The following is a 25138-nucleotide window of genomic DNA, read 5'->3' as shown; positions in this document are numbered from 1 at the left end:
TAACTATGAGTGAGAAACCACCGTTCCCAAACACCGCCATGGTGCCAAACCTCGATTCGTTTATAAATCTTGAGGTGATGTTTGATTCGGATGACGTACGCTATCGAATGTTGTGTCCTTCCAATTGGTAGGCGGTTTAGTTTCGTATTTCTTACAGATGTTATCTGCCACCTACACGTTCCATTGCTACTAGTGAGTGGCGTTTCGCATGTAGAAGGCGTGATCCGAAATGGGTGCTTTACGTAAAATTCTTCGACGAGGATGGGATTCGAACCCACGCGTGCAGAGCACATTGGATTAGCAGTCCAACAGCCTTAACCACTCGGCCACCTCGCCTGATGCATCGGAAACTGCGTCCCTCGCTAGTCCTTACGGAAAGAAGTCGTTTGTCGATTCCAAAACGCATCGTACTGTGGCTGGTGTTAACGCTGTAACGCCCTGCTGCAGTGCAGCTGACCAAGCTCCCACTCGTGAATCATTTAATGATGGCATCCGTCCACGTCGGTATCCGATCGGAGGAAATTAGTCGGCCCACTTACTTACTGCAGAAATAAGCACCGAATCGTCGTGTAGCGTTGTCTAATGCAAATGAGAAATGTCCTGTGCATTCAGTATAACAACTACCGCAACGACGCGATTATCTCGATGCGCAACATTTATTTGTCACCTTCGTTGACCTCATCGCTGATGTTGCTTCCAAGTTTCTTTCGAAGAGCAAACCACGTTCTTCGTAACCGAATTGTGAGACCAGAGGCTCCTGCTGTTGGCGATGGAGCCAGGCCCTATCAGATCGCTTCCGTATATGGCGGTCGGACGGAAAGCAAAACTGTCGAAAGGCGACAGTTGTGCTACAGTTGGGGGTATTATTGGCTCGATACGTTAAAATGTCTGCGAGAAGTAAGCACTTAACTATGAGTGAGAAACCACCGTTCCCAAACACCGCCATGGTGCCAAACCTCGATTCGTTTATAAATCTTGAGGTGATGTTTGATTCGGAAGACGTACGCTATCGAATGTTGTGTCCTTCCAATTGGTAGGCGGTTTAGTTTCGTATTTCTTACAGATGTTATCTGCCACCTACACGTTCCATTGCTACTAGTGAGTGGCGTTTCGCATGTAGAAGGCGTGATCCGAAATGGGTGCTTTACGTAAAATTCTTCGACGAGGATGGGATTCGAACCCACGCGTGCAGAGCACATTGGATTAGCAGTCCAACAGCCTTAACCACTCGGCCACCTCGCCTGATGCATCGGAAACTGCGTCCCTCGCTAGTCCTTACGGAAAGAAGTCGTTTGTCGATTCCAAAACGCATCGTACTGTGGCTGGTGTTAACGCTGTAACGCCCTGCTGCAGTGCAGCTGACCAAGCTCCCACTCGTGAATCATTTAATGATGGCATCCGTCCACGTCGGTATCCGATCGGAGGAAATTAGTCGGCCCACTTACTTACTGCAGAAATAAGCACCGAATCGTCGTGTAGCGTTGTCTAATGCAAATGAGAAATGTCCTGTGCATTCAGTATAACAACTACCGCAACGACGCGATTATCTCGATGCGCAACATTTATTTGTCACCTTCGTTGACCTCATCGCTGATGTTGCTTCCAAGTTTCTTTCGAAGAGCAAACCACGTTCTTCGTAGCCGAATTGTGAGACCAGAGGCTCCTGCTGTTGGCGATGGAGCCAGGCCCTATCAGATCGCTTCCGTATATGGCGGTCGGACGGAAAGCAAAACTGTCGAAAGGCGACAGTTGTGCTACAGTTGGGGGTATTATTGGCTCGATACGTTAAAATGTCTGCGAGAAGTAAGCACTTAACTATGAGTGAGAAACCACCGTTCCCAAACACCGCCATGGTGCCAAACCTCGATTCGTTTATAAATCTTGAGGTGATGTTTGATTCGGAAGACGTACGCTATCGAATGTTGTGTCCTTCCAATTGGTAGGCGGTTTAGTTTCGTATTTCTTACAGATGTTATCTGCCACCTACACGTTCCATTGCTACTAGTGAGTGGCGTTTCGCATGTAGAAGGCGTGATCCGAAATGGGTGCTTTACGTAAAATTCTTCGACGAGGATGGGATTCGAACCCACGCGTGCAGAGCACATTGAATTAGCAGTCCAACAGCCTTAACCACTCGGCCACCTCGCCTGATGCATCGGAAACTGCGTCCCTCGCTAGTCCTTACGGAAAGAAGTCGTTTGTCGATTCCAAAACGCATCGTACTGTGGCTGGTGTTAACGCTGTAACGCCCTGCTGCAGTGCAGCTGACCAAGCTCCCAGTCGTGAATCATTTAATGATGGCATCCGTCCACGTCGGTATCCGATCGGAGGAAATTAGTCGGCCCACTTACTTACTGCAGAAATAAGCACCGAATCGTCGTGTAGCGTTGTCTAATGCAAATGAGAAATGTCCTGTGCATTCAGTATAACAACTACCGCAACGACGCGATTATCTCGATGCGCAACATTTATTTGTCACCTTCGTTGACCTCATCGCTGATGTTGCTTCCAAGTTTCTTTCGAAGAGCAAACCACGTTCTTCGTAGCCGAATTGTGAGACCAGAGGCTCCTGCTGTTGGCGATGGAGCCAGGCCCTATCAGATCGCTTCCGTATATGGCGGTCGGACGGAAAGCAAAACTGTCGAAAGGCGACAGTTGTGCTACAGTTGGGGGTATTATTGGCTCGATACGATAAAATGTCTGCGAGAAGTAAGCACTTAACTATGAGTGAGAAACCACCGTTCCCAAACACCGCCATGGTGCCAAACCTCGATTCGTTTATAAATCTTGAGGTGATGTTTGATTCGGATGACGTACGCTATCGAATGTTGTGTCCTTCCAATTGGTAGGCGGTTTAGTTTCGTATTTCTTACAGATGTTATCTGCCACCTACACGTTCCATTGCTACTAGTGAGTGGCGTTTCGCATGTAGAAGGCGTGATCCGAAATGGGTGCTTTACGTAAAATTCTTCGACGAGGATGGGATTCGAACCCACGCGTGCAGAGCACATTGGATTAGCAGTCCAACAGCCTTAACCACTCGGCCACCTCGCCTGATGCATCGGAAACTGCGTCCCTCGCTAGTCCTTACGGAAAGAAGTCGTTTGTCGATTCCAAAACGCATCGTACTGTGGCTGGTGTTAACGCTGTAACGCCCTGCTGCAGTGCAGCTGACCAAGCTCCCACTCGTGAATCATTTAATGATGGCATCCGTCCACGTCGGTATCCGATCGGAGGAAATTAGTCGGCCCACTTACTTACTGCAGAAATAAGCACCGAATCGTCGTGTAGCGTTGTCTAATGCAAATGAGAAATGTCCTGTGCATTCAGTATAACAACTACCGCAACGACGCGATTATCTCGATGCGCAACATTTATTTGTCACCTTCGTTGACCTCATCGCTGATGTTGCTTCCAAGTTTCTTTCGAAGAGCAAACCACGTTCTTCGTAGCCGAATTGTGAGACCAGAGGCTCCTGCTGTTGGCGATGGAGCCAGGCCCTATCAGATCGCTTCCGTATATGGCGGTCGGACGGAAAGCAAAACTGTCGAAAGGCGACAGTTGTGCTACAGTTGGGGGTATTATTGGCTCGATACGTTAAAATGTCTGCGAGAAGTAAGCACTTAACTATGAGTGAGAAACCACCGTTCCCAAACACCGCCATGGTGCCAAACCTCGATTCGTTTATAAATCTTGAGGTGATGTTTGATTCGGAAGACGTACGCTATCGAATGTTGTGTCCTTCCAATTGGTAGGCGGTTTAGTTTCGTATTTCTTACAGATGTTATCTGCCACCTACACGTTCCATTGCTACTAGTGAGTGGCGTTTCGCATGTAGAAGGCGTGATCCGAAATGGGTGCTTTACGTAAAATTCTTCGACGAGGATGGGATTCGAACCCACGCGTGCAGAGCACATTGGATTAGCAGTCCAACAGCCTTAACCACTCGGCCACCTCGCCTGATGCATCGGAAACTGCGTCCCTCGCTAGTCCTTACGGAAAGAAGTCGTTTGTCGATTCCAAAACGCATCGTACTGTGGCTGGTGTTAACGCTGTAACGCCCTGCTGCAGTGCAGCTGACCAAGCTCCCACTCGTGAATCATTTAATGATGGCATCCGTCCACGTCGGTATCCGATCGGAGGAAATTAGTCGGCCCACTTACTTACTGCAGAAATAAGCACCGAATCGTCGTGTAGCGTTGTCTAATGCAAATGAGAAATGTCCTGTGCATTCAGTATAACAACTACCGCAACGACGCGATTATCTCGATGCGCAACATTTATTTGTCACCTTCGTTGACCTCATCGCTGATGTTGCTTCCAAGTTTCTTTCGAAGAGCAAACCACGTTCTTCGTAGCCGAATTGTGAGACCAGAGGCTCCTGCTGTTGGCGATGGAGCCAGGCCCTATCAGATCGCTTCCGTATATGGCGGTCGGACGGAAAGCAAAACTGCTACAGTTGGGGGTATTATTGGCTCGATACGTTAAAATGTCTGCGAGAAGTAAGCACTTAACTATGAGTGAGAAACCACCGTTCCCAAACACCGCCATGGTGCCAAACCTCGATTCGTTTATAAATCTTGAGGTGATGTTTGATTCGGAAGACGTACGCTATCGAATGTTGTGTCCTTCCAATTGGTAGGCGGTTTAGTTTCGTATTTCTTACAGATGTTATCTGCCACCTACACGTTCCATTGCTACTAGTGAGTGGCGTTTCGCATGTAGAAGGCGTGATCCGAAATGGGTGCTTTACGTAAAATTCTTCGACGAGGATGGGATTCGAACCCACGCGTGCAGAGCACATTGGATTAGCAGTCCAACAGCCTTAACCACTCGGCCACCTCGCCTGATGCATCGGAAACTGCGTCCCTCGCTAGTCCTTACGGAAAGAAGTCGTTTGTCGATTCCAAAACGCATCGTACTGTGGCTGGTGTTAACGCTGTAACGCCCTGCTGCAGTGCAGCTGACCAAGCTCCCACTCGTGAATCATTTAATGATGGCATCCGTCCACGTCGGTATCCGATCGGAGGAAATTAGTCGGCCCACTTACTTACTGCAGAAATAAGCACCGAATCGTCGTGTAGCGTTGTCTAATGCAAATGAGAAATGTCCTGTGCATTCAGTATAACAACTACCGCAACGACGCGATTATCTCGATGCGCAACATTTATTTGTCACCTTCGTTGACCTCATCGCTGATGTTGCTTCCAAGTTTCTTTCGAAGAGCAAACCACGTTCTTCGTAGCCGAATTGTGAGACCAGAGGCTCCTGCTGTTGGCGATGGAGCCAGGCCCTATCAGATCGCTTCCGTATATGGCGGTCGGACGGAAAGCAAAACTGCTACAGTTGGGGGTATTATTGGCTCGATACGTTAAAATGTCTGCGAGAAGTAAGCACTTAACTATGAGTGAGAAACCACCGTTCCCAAACACCGCCATGGTGCCAAACCTCGATTCGTTTATAAATCTTGAGGTGATGTTTGATTCGGATGACGTACGCTATCGAATGTTGTGTCCTTCCAATTGGTAGGCGGTTTAGTTTCGTATTTCTTACAGATGTTATCTGCCACCTACACGTTCCATTGCTACTAGTGAGTGGCGTTTCGCATGTAGAAGGCGTGATCCGAAATGGGTGCTTTACGTAAAATTCTTCGACGAGGATGGGATCCGAACCCACGCGTGCAGAGCACATTGGATTAGCAGTCCAACAGCCTTAACCACTCGGCCACCTCGCCTGATGCATCGGAAACTGCGTCCCTCGCTAGTCCTTACGGAAAGAAGTCGTTTGTCGATTCCAAAACGCATCGTACTGTGGCTGGTGTTAACGCTGTAACGCCCTGCTGCAGTGCAGCTGACCAAGCTCCCACTCGTGAATCATTTAATGATGGCATCCGTCCACGTCGGTATCCGATCGGAGGAAATTAGTCGGCCCACTTACTTACTGCAGAAATAAGCACCGAATCGTCGTGTAGCGTTGTCTAATGCAAATGAGAAATGTCCTGTGCATTCAGTATAACAACTACCGCAACGACGCGATTATCTCGATGCGCAACATTTATTTGTCACCTTCGTTGACCTCATCGCTGATGTTGCTTCCAAGTTTCTTTCGAAGAGCAAACCACGTTCTTCGTAGCCGAATTGTGAGACCAGAGGCTCCTGCTGTTGGCGGTGGAGCCAGGCCCTATCAGATCGCTTCCGTATATGGCGGTCGGACGGAAAGCAAAACTGCTACAGTTGGGGGTATTTTTGGCTCGATACGTTAAAATGTCTGCGAGAAGTAAGCACTTAACTATGAGTGAGAAACCACCGTTCCCAAACACCGCCATGGTGCCAAACCTCGATTCGTTTATAAATCTTGAGGTGATGTTTGATTCGGATGACGTACGCTATCGAATGTTGTGTCCTTCCAATTGGTAGGCGGTTTAGTTTCGTATTTCTTACAGATGTTATCTGCCACCTACACGTTCCATTGCTACTAGTGAGTGGCGTTTCGCATGTAGAAGGCGTGATCCGAAATGGGTGCTTTACGTAAAATTCTTCGACGAGGATGGGATTCGAACCCACGCGTGCAGAGCACATTGGATTAGCAGTCCAACAGCCTTAACCACTCGGCCACCTCGCCTGATGCATCGGAAACTGCGTCCCTCGCTAGTCCTTACGGAAAGAAGTCGTTTGTCGATTCCAAAACGCATCGTACTGTGGCTGGTGTTAACGCTGTAACGCCCTGCTGCAGTGCAGCTGACCAAGCTCCCACTCGTGAATCATTTAATGATGGCATCCGTCCACGTCGGTATCCGATCGGAGGAAATTAGTCGGCCCACTTACTTACTGCAGAAATAAGCACCGAATCGTCGTGTAGCGTTGTCTAATGCAAATGAGAAATGTCCTGTGCATTCAGTATAACAACTACCGCAACGACGCGATTATCTCGATGCGCAACATTTATTTGTCACCTTCGTTGACCTCATCGCTGATGTTGCTTCCAAGTTTCTTTCGAAGAGCAAACCACGTTCTTCGTAGCCGAATTGTGAGACCAGAGGCTCCTGCTGTTGGCGATGGAGCCAGGCCCTATCAGATCGCTTCCGTATATGGCGGTCGGACGGAAAGCAAAACTGTCGAAAGGCGACAGTTGTGCTACAGTTGGGGGTATTATTGGCTCGATACGTTAAAATGTCTGCCAGAAGTAAGCACTTAACTATGAGTGAGAAACCACCGTTCCCAAACACCGCCATGGTGCCAAACCTCGATTCGTTTATAAATCTTGAGGTGATGTTTGATTCGGATGACGTACGCTATCGAATGTTGTGTCCTTCCAATTGGTAGGCGGTTTAGTTTCGTATTTCTTACAGATGTTATCTGCCACCTACACGTTCCATTGCTACTAGTGAGTGGCGTTTCGCATGTAGAAGGCGTGATCCGAAATGGGTGCTTTACGTAAAATTCTTCGACGAGGATGGGATTCGAACCCACGCGTGCAGAGCACATTGGATTAGCAGTCCAACAGCCTTAACCACTCGGCCACCTCGCCTGATGCATCGGAAACTGCGTCCCTCGCTAGTCCTTACGGAAAGAAGTCGTTTGTCGATTCCAAAACGCATCGTACTGTGGCTGGTGTTAACGCTGTAACGCCCTGCTGCAGTGCAGCTGACCAAGCTCCCACTCGTGAATCATTTAATGATGGCATCCGTCCACGTCGGTATCCGATCGGAGGAAATTAGTCGGCCCACTTACTTACTGCAGAAATAAGCACCGAATCGTCGTGTAGCGTTGTCTAATGCAAATGAGAAATGTCCTGTGCATTCAGTATAACAACTACCGCAACGACGCGATTATCTCGATGCGCAACATTTATTTGTCACCTTCGTTGACCTCATCGCTGATGTTGCTTCCAAGTTTCTTTCGAAGAGCAAACCACGTTCTTCGTAACCGAATTGTGAGACCAGAGGCTCCTGCTGTTGGCGATGGAGCCAGGCCCTATCAGATCGCTTCCGTATATGGCGGTCGGACGGAAAGCAAAACTGTCGAAAGGCGACAGTTGTGCTACAGTTGGGGGTATTATTGGCTCGATACGTTAAAATGTCTGCGAGAAGTAAGCACTTAACTATGAGTGAGAAACCACCGTTCCCAAACACCGCCATGGTGCCAAACCTCGATTCGTTTATAAATCTTGAGGTGATGTTTGATTCGGATGACGTACGCTATCGAATGTTGTGTCCTTCCAATTGGTAGGCGGTTTAGTTTCGTATTTCTTACAGATGTTATCTGCCACCTACACGTTCCATTGCTACTAGTGAGTGGCGTTTCGCATGTAGAAGGCGTGATCCGAAATGGGTGCTTTACGTAAAATTCTTCGACGAGGATGGGATTCGAACCCACGCGTGCAGAGCACATTGGATTAGCAGTCCAACAGCCTTAACCACTCGGCCACCTCGCCTGATGCATCGGAAACTGCGTCCCTCGCTAGTCCTTACGGAAAGAAGTCGTTTGTCGATTCCAAAACGCATCGTACTGTGGCTGGTGTTAACGCTGTAACGCCCTGCTGCAGTGCAGCTGACCAAGCTCCCACTCGTGAATCATTTAATGATGGCATCCGTCCACGTCGGTATCCGATCGGAGGAAATTAGTCGGCCCACTTACTTACTGCAGAAATAAGCACCGAATCGTCGTGTAGCGTTGTCTAATGCAAATGAGAAATGTCCTGTGCATTCAGTATAACAACTACCGCAACGACGCGATGATCTCGATGCGCAACATTTATTTGTCACCTTCGTTGACCTCATCGCTGATGTTGCTTCCAAGTTTCTTTCGAAGAGCAAACCACGTTCTTCGTAGCCGAATTGTGAGACCAGAGGCTCCTGCTGTTGGCGATGGAGCCAGGCCCTATCAGATCGCTTCCGTATATGGCGGTCGGACGGAAAGCAAAACTGTCGAAAGGCGACAGTTGTGCTACAGTTGGGGGTATTATTGGCTCGATACGTTAAAATGTCTGCCAGAAGTAAGCACTTAACTATGAGTGAGAAACCACCGTTCCCAAACACCGCCATGGTGCCAAACCTCGATTCGTTTATAAATCTTGAGGTGATGTTTGATTCGGATGACGTACGCTATCGAATGTTGTGTCCTTCCAATTGGTAGGCGGTTTAGTTTCGTATTTCTTACAGATGTTATCTGCCACCTACACGTTCCATTGCTACTAGTGAGTGGCGTTTCGCATGTAGAAGGCGTGATCCGAAATGGGTGCTTTACGTAAAATTCTTCGACGAGGATGGGATTCGAACCCACGCGTGCAGAGCACATTGGATTAGCAGTCCAACAGCCTTAACCACTCGGCCACCTCGCCTGATGCATCGGAAACTGCGTCCATCGCTAGTCCTTACGGAAAGAAGTCGTTTGTCGATTCCAAAACGCATCGTACTGTGGCTGGTGTTAACGCTGTAACGCCCTGCTGCAGTGCAGCTGACCAAGCTCCCACTCGTGAATCATTTAATGATGGCATCCGTCCACGTCGGTATCCGATCGGAGGAAATTAGTCGGCCCACTTACTTACTGCAGAAATAAGCACCGAATCGTCGTGTAGCGTTGTCTAATGCAAATGAGAAATGTCCTGTGCATTCAGTATAACAACTACCGCAACGACGCGATTATCTCGATGCGCAACATTTATTTGTCACCTTCGTTGACCTCATCGCTGATGTTGCTTCCAAGTTTCTTTCGAAGAGCAAACCACGTTCTTCGTAACCGAATTGTGAGACCAGAGGCTCCTGCTGTTGGCGATGGAGCCAGGCCCTATCAGATCGCTTCCGTATATGGCGGTCGGACGGAAAGCAAAACTGTCGAAAGGCGACAGTTGTGCTACAGTTGGGGGTATTATTGGCTCGATACGTTAAAATGTCTGCGAGAAGTAAGCACTTAACTATGAGTGAGAAACCACCGTTCCCAAACACCGCCATGGTGCCAAACCTCGATTCGTTTATAAATCTTGAGGTGATGTTTGATTCGGAAGACGTACGCTATCGAATGTTGTGTCCTTCCAATTGGTAGGCGGTTTAGTTTCGTATTTCTTACAGATGTTATCTGCCACCTACACGTTCCATTGCTACTAGTGAGTGGCGTTTCGCATGTAGAAGGCGTGATCCGAAATGGGTGCTTTACGTAAAATTCTTCGACGAGGATGGGATTCGAACCCACGCGTGCAGAGCACATTGGATTAGCAGTCCAACAGCCTTAACCACTCGGCCACCTCGCCTGATGCATCGGAAACTGCGTCCCTCGCTAGTCCTTACGGAAAGAAGTCGTTTGTCGATTCCAAAACGCATCGTACTGTGGCTGGTGTTAACGCTGTAACGCCCTGCTGCAGTGCAGCTGACCAAGCTCCCACTCGTGAATCATTTAATGATGGCATCCGTCCACGTCGGTATCCGATCGGAGGAAATTAGTCGGCCCACTTACTTACTGCAGAAATAAGCACCGAATCGTCGTGTAGCGTTGTCTAATGCAAATGAGAAATGTCCTGTGCATTCAGTATAACAACTACCGCAACGACGCGATTATCTCGATGCGCAACATTTATTTGTCACCTTCGTTGACCTCATCGCTGATGTTGCTTCCAAGTTTCTTTCGAAGAGCAAACCACGTTCTTCGTAACCGAATTGTGAGACCAGAGGCTCCTGCTGTTGGCGATGGAGCCAGGCCCTATCAGATCGCTTCCGTATATGGCGGTCGGACGGAAAGCAAAACTGTCGAAAGGCGACAGTTGTGCTACAGTTGGGGGTATTATTGGCTCGATACGTTAAAATGTCTGCGAGAAGTAAGCACTTAACTATGAGTGAGAAACCACCGTTCCCAAACACCGCCATGGTGCCAAACCTCGATTCGTTTATAAATCTTGAGGTGATGTTTGATTCGGATGACGTACGCTATCGAATGTTGTGTCCTTCCAATTGGTAGGCGGTTTAGTTTCGTATTTCTTACAGATGTTATCTGCCACCTACACGTTCCATTGCTACTAGTGAGTGGCGTTTCGCATGTAGAAGGCGTGATCCGAAATGGGTGCTTTACGTAAAATTCTTCGACGAGGATGGGATTCGAACCCACGCGTGCAGAGCACATTGGATTAGCAGTCCAACAGCCTTAACCACTCGGCCACCTCGCCTGATGCATCGGAAACTGCGTCCCTCGCTAGTCCTTACGGAAAGAAGTCGTTTGTCGATTCCAAAACGCATCGTACTGTGGCTGGTGTTAACGCTGTAACGCCCTGCTGCAGTGCAGCTGACCAAGCTCCCACTCGTGAATCATTTAATGATGGCATCCGTCCACGTCGGTATCCGATCGGAGGAAATTAGTCGGCCCACTTACTTACTGCAGAAATAAGCACCGAATCGTCGTGTAGCGTTGTCTAATGCAAATGAGAAATGTCCTGTGCATTCAGTATAACAACTACCGCAACGACGCGATGATCTCGATGCGCAACATTTATTTGTCACCTTCGTTGACCTCATCGCTGATGTTGCTTCCAAGTTTCTTTCGAAGAGCAAACCACGTTCTTCGTAGCCGAATTGTGAGACCAGAGGCTCCTGCTGTTGGCGATGGAGCCAGGCCCTATCAGATCGCTTCCGTATATGGCGGTCGGACGGAAAGCAAAACTGTCGAAAGGCGACAGTTGTGCTACAGTTGGGGGTATTATTGGCTCGATACGTTAAAATGTCTGCCAGAAGTAAGCACTTAACTATGAGTGAGAAACCACCGTTCCCAAACACCGCCATGGTGCCAAACCTCGATTCGTTTATAAATCTTGAGGTGATGTTTGATTCGGATGACGTACGCTATCGAATGTTGTGTCCTTCCAATTGGTAGGCGGTTTAGTTTCGTATTTCTTACAGATGTTATCTGCCACCTACACGTTCCATTGCTACTAGTGAGTGGCGTTTCGCATGTAGAAGGCGTGATCCGAAATGGGTGCTTTACGTAAAATTCTTCGACGAGGATGGGATTCGAACCCACGCGTGCAGAGCACATTGGATTAGCAGTCCAACAGCCTTAACCACTCGGCCACCTCGCCTGATGCATCGGAAACTGCGTCCATCGCTAGTCCTTACGGAAAGAAGTCGTTTGTCGATTCCAAAACGCATCGTACTGTGGCTGGTGTTAACGCTGTAACGCCCTGCTGCAGTGCAGCTGACCAAGCTCCCACTCGTGAATCATTTAATGATGGCATCCGTCCACGTCGGTATCCGATCGGAGGAAATTAGTCGGCCCACTTACTTACTGCAGAAATAAGCACCGAATCGTCGTGTAGCGTTGTCTAATGCAAATGAGAAATGTCCTGTGCATTCAGTATAACAACTACCGCAACGACGCGATTATCTCGATGCGCAACATTTATTTGTCACCTTCGTTGACCTCATCGCTGATGTTGCTTCCAAGTTTCTTTCGAAGAGCAAACCACGTTCTTCGTAACCGAATTGTGAGACCAGAGGCTCCTGCTGTTGGCGATGGAGCCAGGCCCTATCAGATCGCTTCCGTATATGGCGGTCGGACGGAAAGCAAAACTGTCGAAAGGCGACAGTTGTGCTACAGTTGGGGGTATTATTGGCTCGATACGTTAAAATGTCTGCGAGAAGTAAGCACTTAACTATGAGTGAGAAACCACCGTTCCCAAACACCGCCATGGTGCCAAACCTCGATTCGTTTATAAATCTTGAGGTGATGTTTGATTCGGAAGACGTACGCTATCGAATGTTGTGTCCTTCCAATTGGTAGGCGGTTTAGTTTCGTATTTCTTACAGATGTTATCTGCCACCTACACGTTCCATTGCTACTAGTGAGTGGCGTTTCGCATGTAGAAGGCGTGATCCGAAATGGGTGCTTTACGTAAAATTCTTCGACGAGGATGGGATTCGAACCCACGCGTGCAGAGCACATTGGATTAGCAGTCCAACAGCCTTAACCACTCGGCCACCTCGCCTGATGCATCGGAAACTGCGTCCCTCGCTAGTCCTTACGGAAAGAAGTCGTTTGTCGATTCCAAAACGCATCGTACTGTGGCTGGTGTTAACGCTGTAACGCCCTGCTGCAGTGCAGCTGACCAAGCTCCCACTCGTGAATCATTTAATGATGGCATCCGTCCACGTCGGTATCCGATCGGAGGAAATTAGTCGGCCCACTTACTTACTGCAGAAATAAGCACCGAATCGTCGTGTAGCGTTGTCTAATGCAAATGAGAAATGTCCTGTGCATTCAGTATAACAACTACCGCAACGACGCGATTATCTCGATGCGCAACATTTATTTGTCACCTTCGTTGACCTCATCGCTGATGTTGCTTCCAAGTTTCTTTCGAAGAGCAAACCACGTTCTTCGTAACCGAATTGTGAGACCAGAGGCTCCTGCTGTTGGCGATGGAGCCAGGCCCTATCAGATCGCTTCCGTATATGGCGGTCGGACGGAAAGCAAAACTGTCGAAAGGCGACAGTTGTGCTACAGTTGGGGGTATTATTGGCTCGATACGTTAAAATGTCTGCGAGAAGTAAGCACTTAACTATGAGTGAGAAACCACCGTTCCCAAACACCGCCATGGTGCCAAACCTCGATTCGTTTATAAATCTTGAGGTGATGTTTGATTCGGAAGACGTACGCTATCGAATGTTGTGTCCTTCCAATTGGTAGGCGGTTTAGTTTCGTATTTCTTACAGATGTTATCTGCCACCTACACGTTCCATTGCTACTAGTGAGTGGCGTTTCGCATGTAGAAGGCGTGATCCGAAATGGGTGCTTTACGTAAAATTCTTCGACGAGGATGGGATTCGAACCCACGCGTGCAGAGCACATTGGATTAGCAGTCCAACAGCCTTAACCACTCGGCCACCTCGCCTGATGCATCGGAAACTGCGTCCCTCGCTAGTCCTTACGGAAAGAAGTCGTTTGTCGATTCCAAAACGCATCGTACTGTGGCTGGTGTTAACGCTGTAACGCCCTGCTGCAGTGCAGCTGACAGAGCTCCCACTCGTGAATCATTTAATGATGGCATCCGTCCACGTCGGTATCCGATCGGAGGAAATTAGTCGGCCCACTTACTTACTGCAGAAATAAGCACCGAATCGTCGTGTAGCGTTGTCTAATGCAAATGAGAAATGTCCTGTGCATTCAGTATAACAACTACCGCAACGACGCGATTATCTCGATGCGCAACATTTATTTGTCACCTTCGTTGACCTCATCGCTGATGTTGCTTCCAAGTTTCTTTCGAAGAGCAAACCACGTTCTTCGTAGCCGAATTGTGAGACCAGAGGCTCCTGCTGTTGGCGATGGAGCCAGGCCCTATCAGATCGCTTCCGTATATGGCGGTCGGACGGAAAGCAAAACTGTCGAAAGGCGACAGTTGTGCTACAGTTGGGGGTATTATTGGCTCGATACGTTAAAATGTCTGCGAGAAGTAAGCACTTAACTATGAGTGAGAAACCACCGTTCCCAAACACCGCCATGGTGCCAAACCTCGATTCGTTTATAAATCTTGAGGTGATGTTTGATTCGGATGACGTACGCTATCGAATGTTGTGTCCTTCCAATTGGTAGGCGGTTTAGTTTCGTATTTCTTACAGATGTTATCTGCCACCTACACGTTCCATTGCTACTAGTGAGTGGCGTTTCGCATGTAGAAGGCGTGATCCGAAATGGGTGCTTTACGTAAAATTCTTCGACGAGGATGGGATTCGAACCCACGCGTGCAGAGCACATTGGATTAGCAGTCCAACAGCCTTAACCACTCGGCCACCTCGCCTGATGCATCGGAAACTGCGTCCCTCGCTAGTCCTTACGGAAAGAAGTCGTTTGTCGATTCCAAAACGCATCGTACTGTGGCTGGTGTTAACGCTGTAACGCCCTGCTGCAGTGCAGCTGACCAAGCTCCCACTCGTGAATCATTTAATGATGGCATCCGTCCACGTCGGTATCCGATCGGAGGAAATTAGTCGGCCCACTTACTTACTGCAGAAATAAGCACCGAATCGTCGTGTAGCGTTGTCTAATGCAAATGAGAAATGTCCTGTGCATTCAGTATAACAACTACCGCAACGACGCGATTATCTCGATGCGCAACATTTATTTGTCACCTTCGTTGACCTCATCGCTGATGTTGCTTCCAAGTTTCTTTCGAAGAGCAAACCACGTTCTTCGTAGCCGAATTGTGAGACCAGAGGCTCCTGCTGTTGGCGATGGAGCCAGGCCCTATCAGATCGCTTCCGTATATGGCGGTCGGACGGAAAGCAAAACTGCTACAGTTGGGGGTATTATTGGCTCGATACGTTAAAATGTCTGCGAGAAGTAAGCACTTAACTATGAGTGAGAAACCACCGTTCCCAAACACCGCCATGGTGCCAAACCTCGATTCGTTTATAAATCTTGAGGTGATGTTTGATTCGGAAGACGTACGCTATCGAATGTTGTGTCCTTCCAATTGGTAGGCGGTTTAGTTTCGTATTTCTTACAGATGTTATCTGCCACCTACACGTTCCATTGCTACTAGTGAGTGGCGTTTCGCATGTAGAAGGCGTGATCCGAAATGGGTGCTTTACGTAAAATTCTTCGACGAGGATGGGATTCGAACCCACGCGTGCAGAGCACATTGGATTAGCAGTCCAACAGCCTTAACCACTCGGCCACCTCGCCTGATGCATCGGAAACTGCGTCCCTCGCTAGTCCTTACGGAAAGAAGTCGTTTGTCGATTCCAAAACGCATCGTACTGTGGCTGGTGTTAACGCTGTAACGCCCTGCTGCAGTGCAGCTGACCAAGCTCCCACTCGTGAATCATTTAATGATGGCATCCGTCCACGTCGGTATCCGATCGGAGGAAATTAGTCGGCCCACTTACTTACTGCAGAAATAAGCACCGAATCGTCGTGTAGCGTTGTCTAATGCAAATGAGAAATGTCCTGTGCATTCAGTATAACAACTACCGCAACGACGCGATTATCTCGATGCGCAACATTTATTTGTCACCTTCGTTGACCTCATCGCTGATGTTGCTTCCAAGTTTCTTTCGAAGAGCAAACCACGTTCTTCGTAGCCGAATTGTGAGACCAGAGGCTCCTGCTGTTGGCGATGGAGCCAGGCCCTATCAGATCGCTTCCGTATATGGCGGTCGGACGGAAAGCAAAACTGTCGAAAGGCGACAGTTGTGCTACAGTTGGGGGTATTATTGGCTCGATACGTTAAAATGTCTGCGAGAAGTAAGCACTTAACTATGAGTGAGAAACCACCGTTCCCAAACACCGCCATGGTGCCAAACCTCGATTCGTTTATAAATCTTGAGGTGATGTTTGATTCGGATGACGTACGCTATCGAATGTTGTGTCCTTCCAATTGGTAGGCGGTTTAGTTTCGTATTTCTTACAGATGTTATCTGCCACCTACACGTTCCATTGCTACTAGTGAGTGGCGTTTCGCATGTAGAAGGCGTGATCCGAAATGGGTGCTTTACGTAAAATTCTTCGACGAGGATGGGATTCGAACCCACGCGTGCAGAGCACATTGGATTAGCAGTCCAACAGCCTTAACCACTCGGCCACCTCGCCTGATGCATCGGAAACTGCGTCCCTCGCTAGTCCTTACGGAAAGAAGTCGTTTGTCGATTCCAAAACGCATCGTACTGTGGCTGGTGTTAACGCTGTAACGCCCTGCTGCAGTGCAGCTGACCAAGCTCCCACTCGTGAATCATTTAATGATGGCATCCGTCCACGTCGGTATCCGATCGGAGGAAATTAGTCGGCCCACTTACTTACTGCAGAAATAAGCACCGAATCGTCGTGTAGCGTTGTCTAATGCAAATGAGAAATGTCCTGTGCATTCAGTATAACAACTACCGCAACGACGCGATTATCTCGATGCGCAACATTTATTTGTCACCTTCGTTGACCTCATCGCTGATGTTGCTTCCAAGTTTCTTTCGAAGAGCAAACCACGTTCTTCGTAGCCGAATTGTGAGACCAGAGGCTCCTGCTGTTGGCGATGGAGCCAGGCCCTATCAGATCGCTTCCGTATATGGCGGTCGGACGGAAAGCAAAACTGCTACAGTTGGGGGTATTATTGGCTCGATACGTTAAAATGTCTGCGAGAAGTAAGCACTTAACTATGAGTGATAAACCACCGTTCCCAAACACCGCCATGGTGCCAAACCTCGATTCGTTTATAAATCTTGAGGTGATGTTTGATTCGGAAGACGTACGCTATCGAATGTTGTGTCCTTCCAATTGGTAGGCGGTTTAGTTTCGTATTTCTTACAGATGTTATCTGCCACCTACACGTTCCATTGCTACTAGTGAGTGGCGTTTCGCATGTAGAAGGCGTGATCCGAAATGGGTGCTTTACGTAAAATTCTTCGACGAGGATGGGATTCGAACCCACGCGTGCAGAGCACATTGGATTAGCAGTCCAACAGCCTTAACCACTCGGCCACCTCGCCTGATGCATCGGAAACTGCGTCCCTCGCTAGTCCTTACGGAAAGAAGTCGTTTGTCGATTCCAAAACGCATCGTACTGTGGCTGGTGTTAACGCTGTAACGCCCTGCTGCAGTGCAGCTGACCAAGCTCCCACTCGTGAATCATTTAATGATGGCATCCGTCCACGTCGGTATCCGATCGGAGGAAATTAGTCGGCCCACTTACTTACTGCAGAAATAAGCACCGAATCGTCGTGTAGCGTTGTCTAATGCAAATGAGAAATGTCCTGTGCATTCAGTATAACAACTACCGCAACGACGCGATTATCTCGATGCGCAACATTTATTTGTCACCTTCGTTGACCTCATCGCTGATGTTGCTTCCAAGTTTCTTTCGAAGAGCAAACCACGTTCTTCGTAGCCGAATTGTGAGACCAGAGGCTCCTGCTGTTGGCGATGGAGCCAGGCCCTATCAGATCGCTTCCGTATATGGCGGTCGGACGGAAAGCAAAACTGCTACAGTTGGGGGTATTATTGGCTCGATACGTTAAAATGTCTGCGAGAAGTAAGCACTTAACTATGAGTGAGAAACCACCGTTCCCAAACACCGCCATGGTGCCAAACCTCGATTCGTTTATAAATCTTGAGGTGATGTTTGATTCGGATGACGTACGCTATCGAATGTTGTGTCCTTCCAATTGGTAGGCGGTTTAGTTTCGTATTTCTTACAGATGTTATCTGCCACCTACACGTTCCATTGCTACTAGTGAGTGGCGTTTCGCATGTAGAAGGCGTGATCCGAAATGGGTGCTTTACGTAAAATTCTTCGACGAGGATGGGATTCGAACCCACGCGTGCAGAGCACATTGGATTAGCAGTCCAACGCCTTAACCACTCGGCCACCTCGTCTGAAGCATCAGAAACTGCGTCCCTCGCTAGTCCTTACGGAAAGAAGTCGTTTGTCGATTCCAAAACGCATCGTACTGTGGCTGGTGTTAACGCTGTAACGCCCTGCTGCAGTGCAGCTGACCAAGCTCCCACTCGTGAATCATTTAATGATGGCATCCGTCCACGTCGGTATCCGATCGGAGGAAATTAGTCGGCCCACTTACTTACTGCAGAAATAAGCACCGAATCGTCGTGTAGCGTTGTCTAATGCAAATGAGAAATGTCCTGTGCATTCAGTATAACAACTACCGCAACGACGCGATTATCTCGATGCGCAACATTTATTTGTCACCTTCGTTGACCTCATCGCTGATGTTGCTTCCAAGTTTCTTTCGAAGAGCAAACCACGTTCTTCGTAGCCGAATTGTGAGACCAGAGGCTCCTGCTGTTGGCGATGGAGCCAGGCCCTATCAGATCGCTTCCGTATATGGCGGTCGGACGGAAAGCAAAACTGTCGAAAGGCGACAGTTGTGCTACAGTTGGGGGTATTATTGGCTCGATACGTTAAAATGTCTGCGAGAAGTAAGCACTTAACTATGAGTGAGAAACCACCGTTCCCAAACACCGCCATGGTGCCAAACCTCGATTCGTTTATAAATCTTGAGGTGATGTTTGATTCGGAAGACGTACGCTATCGAATGTTGTGTCCTTCCAATTGGTAGGCGGTTTAGTTTCGTATTTCTTACAGATGTTATCTGCCACCTACACGTTCCATTGCTACTAGTGAGTGGCGTTTCGCATGTAGAAGGCGTGATCCGAAATGGGTGCTTTACGTAAAATTCTTCGACGAGGATGGGATTCGAACCCACGCGTGCAGAGCACATTGGATTAGCAGTCCAACAGCCTTAACCACTCGGCCACCTCGCCTGATGCATCGGAAACTGCGTCCCTCGCTAGTCCTTACGGAAAGAAGTCGTTTGTCGATTCCAAAACGCATCGTACTGTGGCTGGTGTTAACGCTGTAACGCCCTGCTGCAGTGCAGCTGACCAAGCTCCCACTCGTGAATCATTTAATGATGGCATCCGTCCACGTCGGTATCCGATCGGAGGAAATTAGTCGGCCCACTTACTTACTGCAGAAATAAGCACCGAATCGTCGTGTAGCGTTGTCTAATGCAAATGAGAAATGTCCTGTGCATTCAGTATAACAACTACCGCAACGACGCGATTATCTCGATGCGCAACATTTATTTGTCACCTTCGTTGACCTCATCGCTGATGTTGCTTCCAAGTTTCTTTCGAAGAGCAAACCACGTTCTTCGTAGCCGAATTGTGAGACCAGAGGCTCCTGCTGTTGGCGATGGAGCCAGGCCCTATCAGATCGCTTCCGTATATGGCGGTCGGACGGAAAGCAAAACTGCTACAGTTGGGGGTATTATTGGCTCGATACGTTAAAATGTCTGCGAGAAGTAAGCACTTAACTATGAGTGAGAAACCACCGTTCCCAAACACCGCCATGGTGCCAAACCTCGATTCGTTTATAAATCTTGAGGTGATGTTTGATTCGGATGACGTACGCTACCGAATGTTGTGTCCTTCCAATTGGTAGGCGGTTTAGTTTCGTATTTCTTACAGATGTTATCTGCCACCTACACGTTCCATTGCTACTAGTGAGTGGCGTTTCGCATGTAGAAGGCGTGATCCGAAATGGGTGCTTTACGTAAAATTCTTCGACGAGGATGGGATTCGAACCCACGCGTGCAGAGCACATTGGATTAGCAGTCCAACAGCCTTAACCACTCGGCCACCTCGCCTGATGCATCGGAAACTGCGTCCCTCGCTAGTCCTTACGGAAAGAAGTCGTTTGTCGATTCCAAAACGCATCGTACTGTGGCTGGTGTTAACGCTGTAACGCCCTGCTGCAGTGCAGCTGACCAAGCTCCCACTCGTGAATCATTTAATGATGGCATCCGTCCACGTCGGTATCCGATCGGAGGAAAGTAGTCGGCCCACTTACTTACTGCAGAAATAAGCACCGAATCGTCGTGTAGCGTTGTCTAATGCAAAAGAGAAATGTCCTGTGCATTCAGTATAACAACTACCGCAACGACGCGATTATCTCGATGCGCAACATTTATTTGTCACCTTCGTTGACCTCATCGCTGATGTTGCTTCCAAGTTTCTTTCGAAGAGCAAACCACGTTCTTCGTAGCCGAATTGTGAGACCAGAGGCTCCTGCTGTTGGCGATGGAGCCAGGCCCTATCAGATCGCTTCCGTATATGGCGGTCGGACGGAAAGCAAAACTGCTACAGTTGGGGGTATTATTGGCTCGATACGTTAAAATGTCTGCGAGAAGTAAGCACTTAACTATGAGTGAGAAACCACCGTTCCCAAACACCGCCATGGTGCCAAACCTCGATTCGTTTATAAATCTTGAGGTGATGTTTGATTCGGATGACGTACGCTATCGAATGTTGTGTCCTTCCAATTGGTAGGCGGTTTAGTTTCGTATTTCTTACAGATGTTATCTGCCACCTACACGTTCCATTGCTACTAGTGAGTGGCGTTCCGCATGTAGAAGGCGTGATCCGAAATGGGTGCTTTACGTAAAATTCTTCGACGAGGATGGGATTCGAACCCACGCGTGCAGAGCACATTGGATTAGCAGTCCAACAGCCTTAACCACTCGGCCACCTCGCCTGATGCATCGGAAACTGCGTCCCTCGCTAGTCCTTACGGAAAGAAGTCGTTTGTCGATTCCAAAACGCATCGTACTGTGGCTGGTGTTAACGCTGTAACGCCCTGCTGCAGTGCAGCTGACCAAGCTCCCACTCGTGAATCATTTAATGATGGCATCCGTCCACGTCGGTATCCGATCGGAGGAAATTAGTCGGCCCACTTACTTACTGCAGAAATAAGCACCGAATCGTCGTGTAGCGTTGTCTAATGCAAATGAGAAATGTCCTGTGCATTCAGTATAACAACTACCGCAACGACGCGATTATCTCGATGCGCAACATTTATTTGTCACCTTCGTTGACCTCATCGCTGATGTTGCTTCCAAGTTTCTTTCGAAGAGCAAACCACGTTCTTCGTAGCCGAATTGTGAGACCAGAGGCTCCTGCTGTTGGCGATGGAGCCAGGCCCTATCAGATCGCTTCCGTATATGGCGGTCGGACGGAAAGCAAAACTGTCGAAAGGCGACAGTTGTGCTACAGTTGGGGGTATTATTGGCTCGATACGTTAAAATGTCTGCGAGAAGTAAGCACTTAACTATGAGTGAGAAACCACCGTTCCAAACACCGCCATGGTGCCAAACCTCGATTCGTTTATAAATCTTGAGGTGATGTTTGATTCGGAAGACGTACGCTATCGAATGTTGTGTCCTTCCAATTGGTAGGCGGTTTAGTTTCGTATTTCTTACAGATGTTATCTGCCACCTACACGTTCCATTGCTACTAGTGAGTGGCGTTTCGCATGTAGAAGGCGTGATCCGAAATGGGTGCTTTACGTAAAATTCTTCGACGAGGATGGGATTCGAACCCACGCGTGCAGAGCACATTGGATTAGCAGTCCAACGCCTTAACCACTCGGCCACCTCGTCTGAAGCATCAGAAACTGCGTCCCTCGCTAGTCCTTACGGAAAGAAGTCGTTTGTCGATTCCAAAACGCATCGTACTGTGGCTGGTGTTAACGCTGTAACGCCCTGCTGCAGTGCAGCTGACCAAGCTCCCACTCGTGAATCATTTAATGATGGCATCCGTCCACGTCGGTATCCGATCGGAGGAAATTAGTCGGCCCACTTACTTACTGCAGAAATAAGCACCGAATCGTCGTGTAGCGTTGTCTAATGCAAATGAGAAATGTCCTGTGCATTCAGTATAACAACTACCGCAACGACGCGATTATCTCGATGCGCAACATTTATTTGTCACCTTCGTTGACCTCATCGCTGATGTTGCTTCCAAGTTTCTTTCGAAGAGCAAACCACGTTCTTCGTAGCCGAATTGTGAGACCAGAGGCTCCTGCTGTTGGCGATGGAGCCAGGCCCTATCAGATCGCTTCCGTATATGGCGGTCGGACGGAAAGCAAAACTGTCGAAAGGCGACAGTTGTGCTACAGTTGGGGGTATTATTGGCTCGATACGTTAAAATGTCTGCGACAAGTAAGCACTTAACTATGAGTGAGAAACCACCGTTCCCAAACACCGCCATGGTGCCAAACCTCGATTCGTTTATAAATCTTGAGGTGATGTTTGATTCGGAAGACGTACGCTATCGAATGTTGTGTCCTTCCAATTGGTAGGCGGTTTAGTTTCGTATTTCTTACAGATGTTATCTGCCACCTACACGTTCCATTGCTACTAGTGAGTGGCGTTTCGCATGTAGAAGGCGTCATCCGAAATAGGTGCTTTACGTAAAATTCTTCGACGAGGATGGGATTCGAACCCACGCGTGCAGAGCACATTGGATTAGCAGTCCAACGCCTTAACCACTCGGCCACCTCGTCTGAAGCATCAGAAACTGCGTCCCTCGCTAGTCCTTACGGAAAGAAGTCGTTTGTCGATTCCAAAACGCTTCGTACTGTGGCTGGTGTTAACGCTGTAACGCCCTGCTGCAGTGCAGCTGACCAAGCTCCCACTCGTGAATCATTTAATGATGGCATCCGTCCACGTCGGTATCCGATCGGAGGAAAGTAGTCGGCCCACTTACTTACTGCAGAAATAAGCACCGAATCGTCGTGTAGCGTTGTCTAATGCAAAAGAGAAATGTCCTGTGCATTCAGTATAACAACTACCGCAACGACGCGATTATCTCGATGCGCAACATTTATTTGTCACCTTCGTTGACCTCATCGCTGATGTTGCTTCCAAGTTTCTTTCGAAGAGCAAACCACGTTCTTCGTAGCCGAATTGTGAGACCAGAGGCTCCTGCTGTTGGCGATGGAGCCAGGCCCTATCAGATCGCTTCCGTATATGGCGGTCGGACGGAAAGCAAAACTGCTACAGTTGGGGGTATTATTGGCTCGATACGTTAAAATGTCTGCGAGAAGTAAGCACTTAACTATGAGTGAGAAACCACCGTTCCCAAACACCGCCATGGTGCCAAACCTCGATTCGTTTATAAATCTTGAGGTGATGTTTGATTCGGATGACGTACGCTATCGAATGTTGTGTCCTTCCAATTGGTAGGCGGTTTAGTTTCGTATTTCTTACAGATGTTATCTGCCACCTACACGTTCCATTGCTACTAGTGAGTGGCGTTTCGCATGTAGAAGGCGTGATCCGAAATGGGTGCTTTACGTAAAATTCTTCGACGAGGATGGGATTCGAACCCACGCGTGCAGAGCACATTGGATTAGCAGTCCAACAGCCTTAACCACTCGGCCACCTCGCCTGATGCATCGGAAACTGCGTCCCTCGCTAGTCCTTACGGAAAGAAGTCGTTTGTCGATTCCAAAACGCATCGTACTGTGGCTGGTGTTAACGCTGTAACGCCCTGCTGCAGTGCAGCTGACCAAGCTCCCACTCGTGAATCATTTAATGATGGCATCCGTCCACGTCGGTATCCGATCGGAGGAAATTAGTCGGCCCACTTACTTACTGCAGAAATAAGCACCGAATCGTCGTGTAGCGTTGTCTAATGCAAATGAGAAATGTCCTGTGCATTCAGTATAACAACTACCGCAACGACGCGATTATCTCGATGCGCAACATTTATTTGTCACCTTCGTTGACCTCATCGCTGATGTTGCTTCCAAGTTTCTTTCGAAGAGCAAACCACGTTCTTCGTAGCCGAATTGTGAGACCAGAGGCTCCTGCTGTTGGCGATGGAGCCAGGCCCTATCAGATCGCTTCCGTATATGGCGGTCGGACGGAAAGCAAAACTGTCGAAAGGCGACAGTTGTGCTACAGTTGGGGGTATTATTGGCTCGATACGTTAAAATGTCTGCGACAAGTAAGCACTTAACTATGAGTGAGAAACCACCGTTCCCAAACACCGCCATGGTGCCAAACCTCGATTCGTTTATAAATCTTGAGGTGATGTTTGATTCGGAAGACGTACGCTATCGAATGTTGTGTCCTTCCAATTGGTAGGCGGTTTAGTTTCGTATTTCTTACAGATGTTATCTGCCACCTACACGTTCCATTGCTACTAGTGAGTGGCGTTTCGCATGTAGAAGGCGTCATCCGAAATAGGTGCTTTACGTAAAATTCTTCGACGAGGATGGGATTCGAACCCACGCGTGCAGAGCACATTGGATTAGCAGTCCAACGCCTTAACCACTCGGCCACCTCGTCTGAAGCATCAGAAACTGCGTCCCTCGCTAGTCCTTACGGAAAGAAGTCGTTTGTCGATTCCAAAACGCTTCGTACTGTGGCTGGTGTTAACGCTGTAACGCCCTGCTGCAGTGCAGCTGACCAAGCTCCCACTCGTGAATCATTTAATGATGGCATCCGTCCACGTCGGTATCCGATCGGAGGAAAGTAGTCGGCCCACTTACTTACTGCAGAAATAAGCACCGAATCGTCGTGTAGCGTTGTCTAATGCAAAAGAGAAATGTCCTGTGCATTCAGTATAACAACTACCGCAACGACGCGATTATCTCGATGCGCAACATTTATTTGTCACCTTCGTTGACCTCATCGCTGATGTTGCTTCCAAGTTTCTTTCGAAGAGCAAACCACGTTCTTCGTAGCCGAATTGTGAGACCAGAGGCTCCTGCTGTTGGCGATGGAGCCAGGCCCTATCAGATCGCTTCCGTATATGGCGGTCGGACGGAAAGCAAAACTGCTACAGTTGGGGGTATTATTGGC

At 48.5% G+C, this 25138-nt stretch overlaps 28 non-coding genes across 28 annotated transcripts; all 28 read right to left on the bottom strand.

Annotated features, from left to right (window-relative positions):
* Positions 1-253: 253 nt before the first annotated feature.
* Trnas-gcu (transfer RNA serine (anticodon GCU)) lies at positions 254-336 on the bottom strand. Its single transcript has one exon. It is a non-coding gene; the product is annotated as a tRNA-Ser (tRNA).
* An 823-nt stretch (positions 337-1159) lies between these two features.
* On the bottom strand, positions 1160-1242 carry Trnas-gcu (transfer RNA serine (anticodon GCU)). Its single transcript has one exon. It is a non-coding gene; the product is annotated as a tRNA-Ser (tRNA).
* An 823-nt stretch (positions 1243-2065) lies between these two features.
* Positions 2066-2148, bottom strand: Trnas-gcu (transfer RNA serine (anticodon GCU)). The gene has a single exon. It is a non-coding gene; the product is annotated as a tRNA-Ser (tRNA).
* Positions 2149-2971: 823 nt separating this feature from the next.
* Positions 2972-3054, bottom strand: Trnas-gcu (transfer RNA serine (anticodon GCU)). The gene has a single exon. It is a non-coding gene; the product is annotated as a tRNA-Ser (tRNA).
* Positions 3055-3877: 823 nt separating this feature from the next.
* On the bottom strand, positions 3878-3960 carry Trnas-gcu (transfer RNA serine (anticodon GCU)). The gene has a single exon. It is a non-coding gene; the product is annotated as a tRNA-Ser (tRNA).
* An 804-nt stretch (positions 3961-4764) lies between these two features.
* Trnas-gcu (transfer RNA serine (anticodon GCU)) lies at positions 4765-4847 on the bottom strand. Its single transcript has one exon. It is a non-coding gene; the product is annotated as a tRNA-Ser (tRNA).
* An 804-nt stretch (positions 4848-5651) lies between these two features.
* On the bottom strand, positions 5652-5734 carry Trnas-gcu (transfer RNA serine (anticodon GCU)). Its single transcript has one exon. It is a non-coding gene; the product is annotated as a tRNA-Ser (tRNA).
* An 804-nt stretch (positions 5735-6538) lies between these two features.
* Positions 6539-6621, bottom strand: Trnas-gcu (transfer RNA serine (anticodon GCU)). The gene has a single exon. It is a non-coding gene; the product is annotated as a tRNA-Ser (tRNA).
* Positions 6622-7444: 823 nt separating this feature from the next.
* Trnas-gcu (transfer RNA serine (anticodon GCU)) lies at positions 7445-7527 on the bottom strand. Its single transcript has one exon. It is a non-coding gene; the product is annotated as a tRNA-Ser (tRNA).
* Positions 7528-8350: 823 nt separating this feature from the next.
* Trnas-gcu (transfer RNA serine (anticodon GCU)) lies at positions 8351-8433 on the bottom strand. Its single transcript has one exon. It is a non-coding gene; the product is annotated as a tRNA-Ser (tRNA).
* Positions 8434-9256: 823 nt separating this feature from the next.
* Trnas-gcu (transfer RNA serine (anticodon GCU)) lies at positions 9257-9339 on the bottom strand. Its single transcript has one exon. It is a non-coding gene; the product is annotated as a tRNA-Ser (tRNA).
* An 823-nt stretch (positions 9340-10162) lies between these two features.
* Trnas-gcu (transfer RNA serine (anticodon GCU)) lies at positions 10163-10245 on the bottom strand. The gene has a single exon. It is a non-coding gene; the product is annotated as a tRNA-Ser (tRNA).
* Positions 10246-11068: 823 nt separating this feature from the next.
* Trnas-gcu (transfer RNA serine (anticodon GCU)) lies at positions 11069-11151 on the bottom strand. Its single transcript has one exon. It is a non-coding gene; the product is annotated as a tRNA-Ser (tRNA).
* An 823-nt stretch (positions 11152-11974) lies between these two features.
* On the bottom strand, positions 11975-12057 carry Trnas-gcu (transfer RNA serine (anticodon GCU)). The gene has a single exon. It is a non-coding gene; the product is annotated as a tRNA-Ser (tRNA).
* Positions 12058-12880: 823 nt separating this feature from the next.
* Trnas-gcu (transfer RNA serine (anticodon GCU)) lies at positions 12881-12963 on the bottom strand. Its single transcript has one exon. It is a non-coding gene; the product is annotated as a tRNA-Ser (tRNA).
* Positions 12964-13786: 823 nt separating this feature from the next.
* Trnas-gcu (transfer RNA serine (anticodon GCU)) lies at positions 13787-13869 on the bottom strand. Its single transcript has one exon. It is a non-coding gene; the product is annotated as a tRNA-Ser (tRNA).
* An 823-nt stretch (positions 13870-14692) lies between these two features.
* On the bottom strand, positions 14693-14775 carry Trnas-gcu (transfer RNA serine (anticodon GCU)). The gene has a single exon. It is a non-coding gene; the product is annotated as a tRNA-Ser (tRNA).
* Positions 14776-15579: 804 nt separating this feature from the next.
* Positions 15580-15662, bottom strand: Trnas-gcu (transfer RNA serine (anticodon GCU)). Its single transcript has one exon. It is a non-coding gene; the product is annotated as a tRNA-Ser (tRNA).
* An 823-nt stretch (positions 15663-16485) lies between these two features.
* Trnas-gcu (transfer RNA serine (anticodon GCU)) lies at positions 16486-16568 on the bottom strand. The gene has a single exon. It is a non-coding gene; the product is annotated as a tRNA-Ser (tRNA).
* An 804-nt stretch (positions 16569-17372) lies between these two features.
* Trnas-gcu (transfer RNA serine (anticodon GCU)) lies at positions 17373-17455 on the bottom strand. The gene has a single exon. It is a non-coding gene; the product is annotated as a tRNA-Ser (tRNA).
* An 804-nt stretch (positions 17456-18259) lies between these two features.
* Trnas-gcu (transfer RNA serine (anticodon GCU)) lies at positions 18260-18341 on the bottom strand. The gene has a single exon. It is a non-coding gene; the product is annotated as a tRNA-Ser (tRNA).
* Positions 18342-19164: 823 nt separating this feature from the next.
* On the bottom strand, positions 19165-19247 carry Trnas-gcu (transfer RNA serine (anticodon GCU)). The gene has a single exon. It is a non-coding gene; the product is annotated as a tRNA-Ser (tRNA).
* An 804-nt stretch (positions 19248-20051) lies between these two features.
* On the bottom strand, positions 20052-20134 carry Trnas-gcu (transfer RNA serine (anticodon GCU)). The gene has a single exon. It is a non-coding gene; the product is annotated as a tRNA-Ser (tRNA).
* An 804-nt stretch (positions 20135-20938) lies between these two features.
* Trnas-gcu (transfer RNA serine (anticodon GCU)) lies at positions 20939-21021 on the bottom strand. Its single transcript has one exon. It is a non-coding gene; the product is annotated as a tRNA-Ser (tRNA).
* An 822-nt stretch (positions 21022-21843) lies between these two features.
* On the bottom strand, positions 21844-21925 carry Trnas-gcu (transfer RNA serine (anticodon GCU)). Its single transcript has one exon. It is a non-coding gene; the product is annotated as a tRNA-Ser (tRNA).
* Positions 21926-22748: 823 nt separating this feature from the next.
* Positions 22749-22830, bottom strand: Trnas-gcu (transfer RNA serine (anticodon GCU)). Its single transcript has one exon. It is a non-coding gene; the product is annotated as a tRNA-Ser (tRNA).
* An 804-nt stretch (positions 22831-23634) lies between these two features.
* Trnas-gcu (transfer RNA serine (anticodon GCU)) lies at positions 23635-23717 on the bottom strand. Its single transcript has one exon. It is a non-coding gene; the product is annotated as a tRNA-Ser (tRNA).
* An 823-nt stretch (positions 23718-24540) lies between these two features.
* On the bottom strand, positions 24541-24622 carry Trnas-gcu (transfer RNA serine (anticodon GCU)). Its single transcript has one exon. It is a non-coding gene; the product is annotated as a tRNA-Ser (tRNA).
* Positions 24623-25138: the final 516 nt, after the last annotated feature.

The sequence above is a fragment of the Schistocerca cancellata genome, chromosome 2 (assembly GCF_023864275.1).
Source record: "Schistocerca cancellata isolate TAMUIC-IGC-003103 chromosome 2, iqSchCanc2.1, whole genome shotgun sequence".
NCBI lineage: Eukaryota > Metazoa > Arthropoda > Insecta > Orthoptera > Acrididae > Schistocerca > Schistocerca cancellata.
The sequence above is the reverse complement of the archived record's forward strand: the minus strand, read 5'-3'. Positions and strand labels throughout refer to the sequence as shown.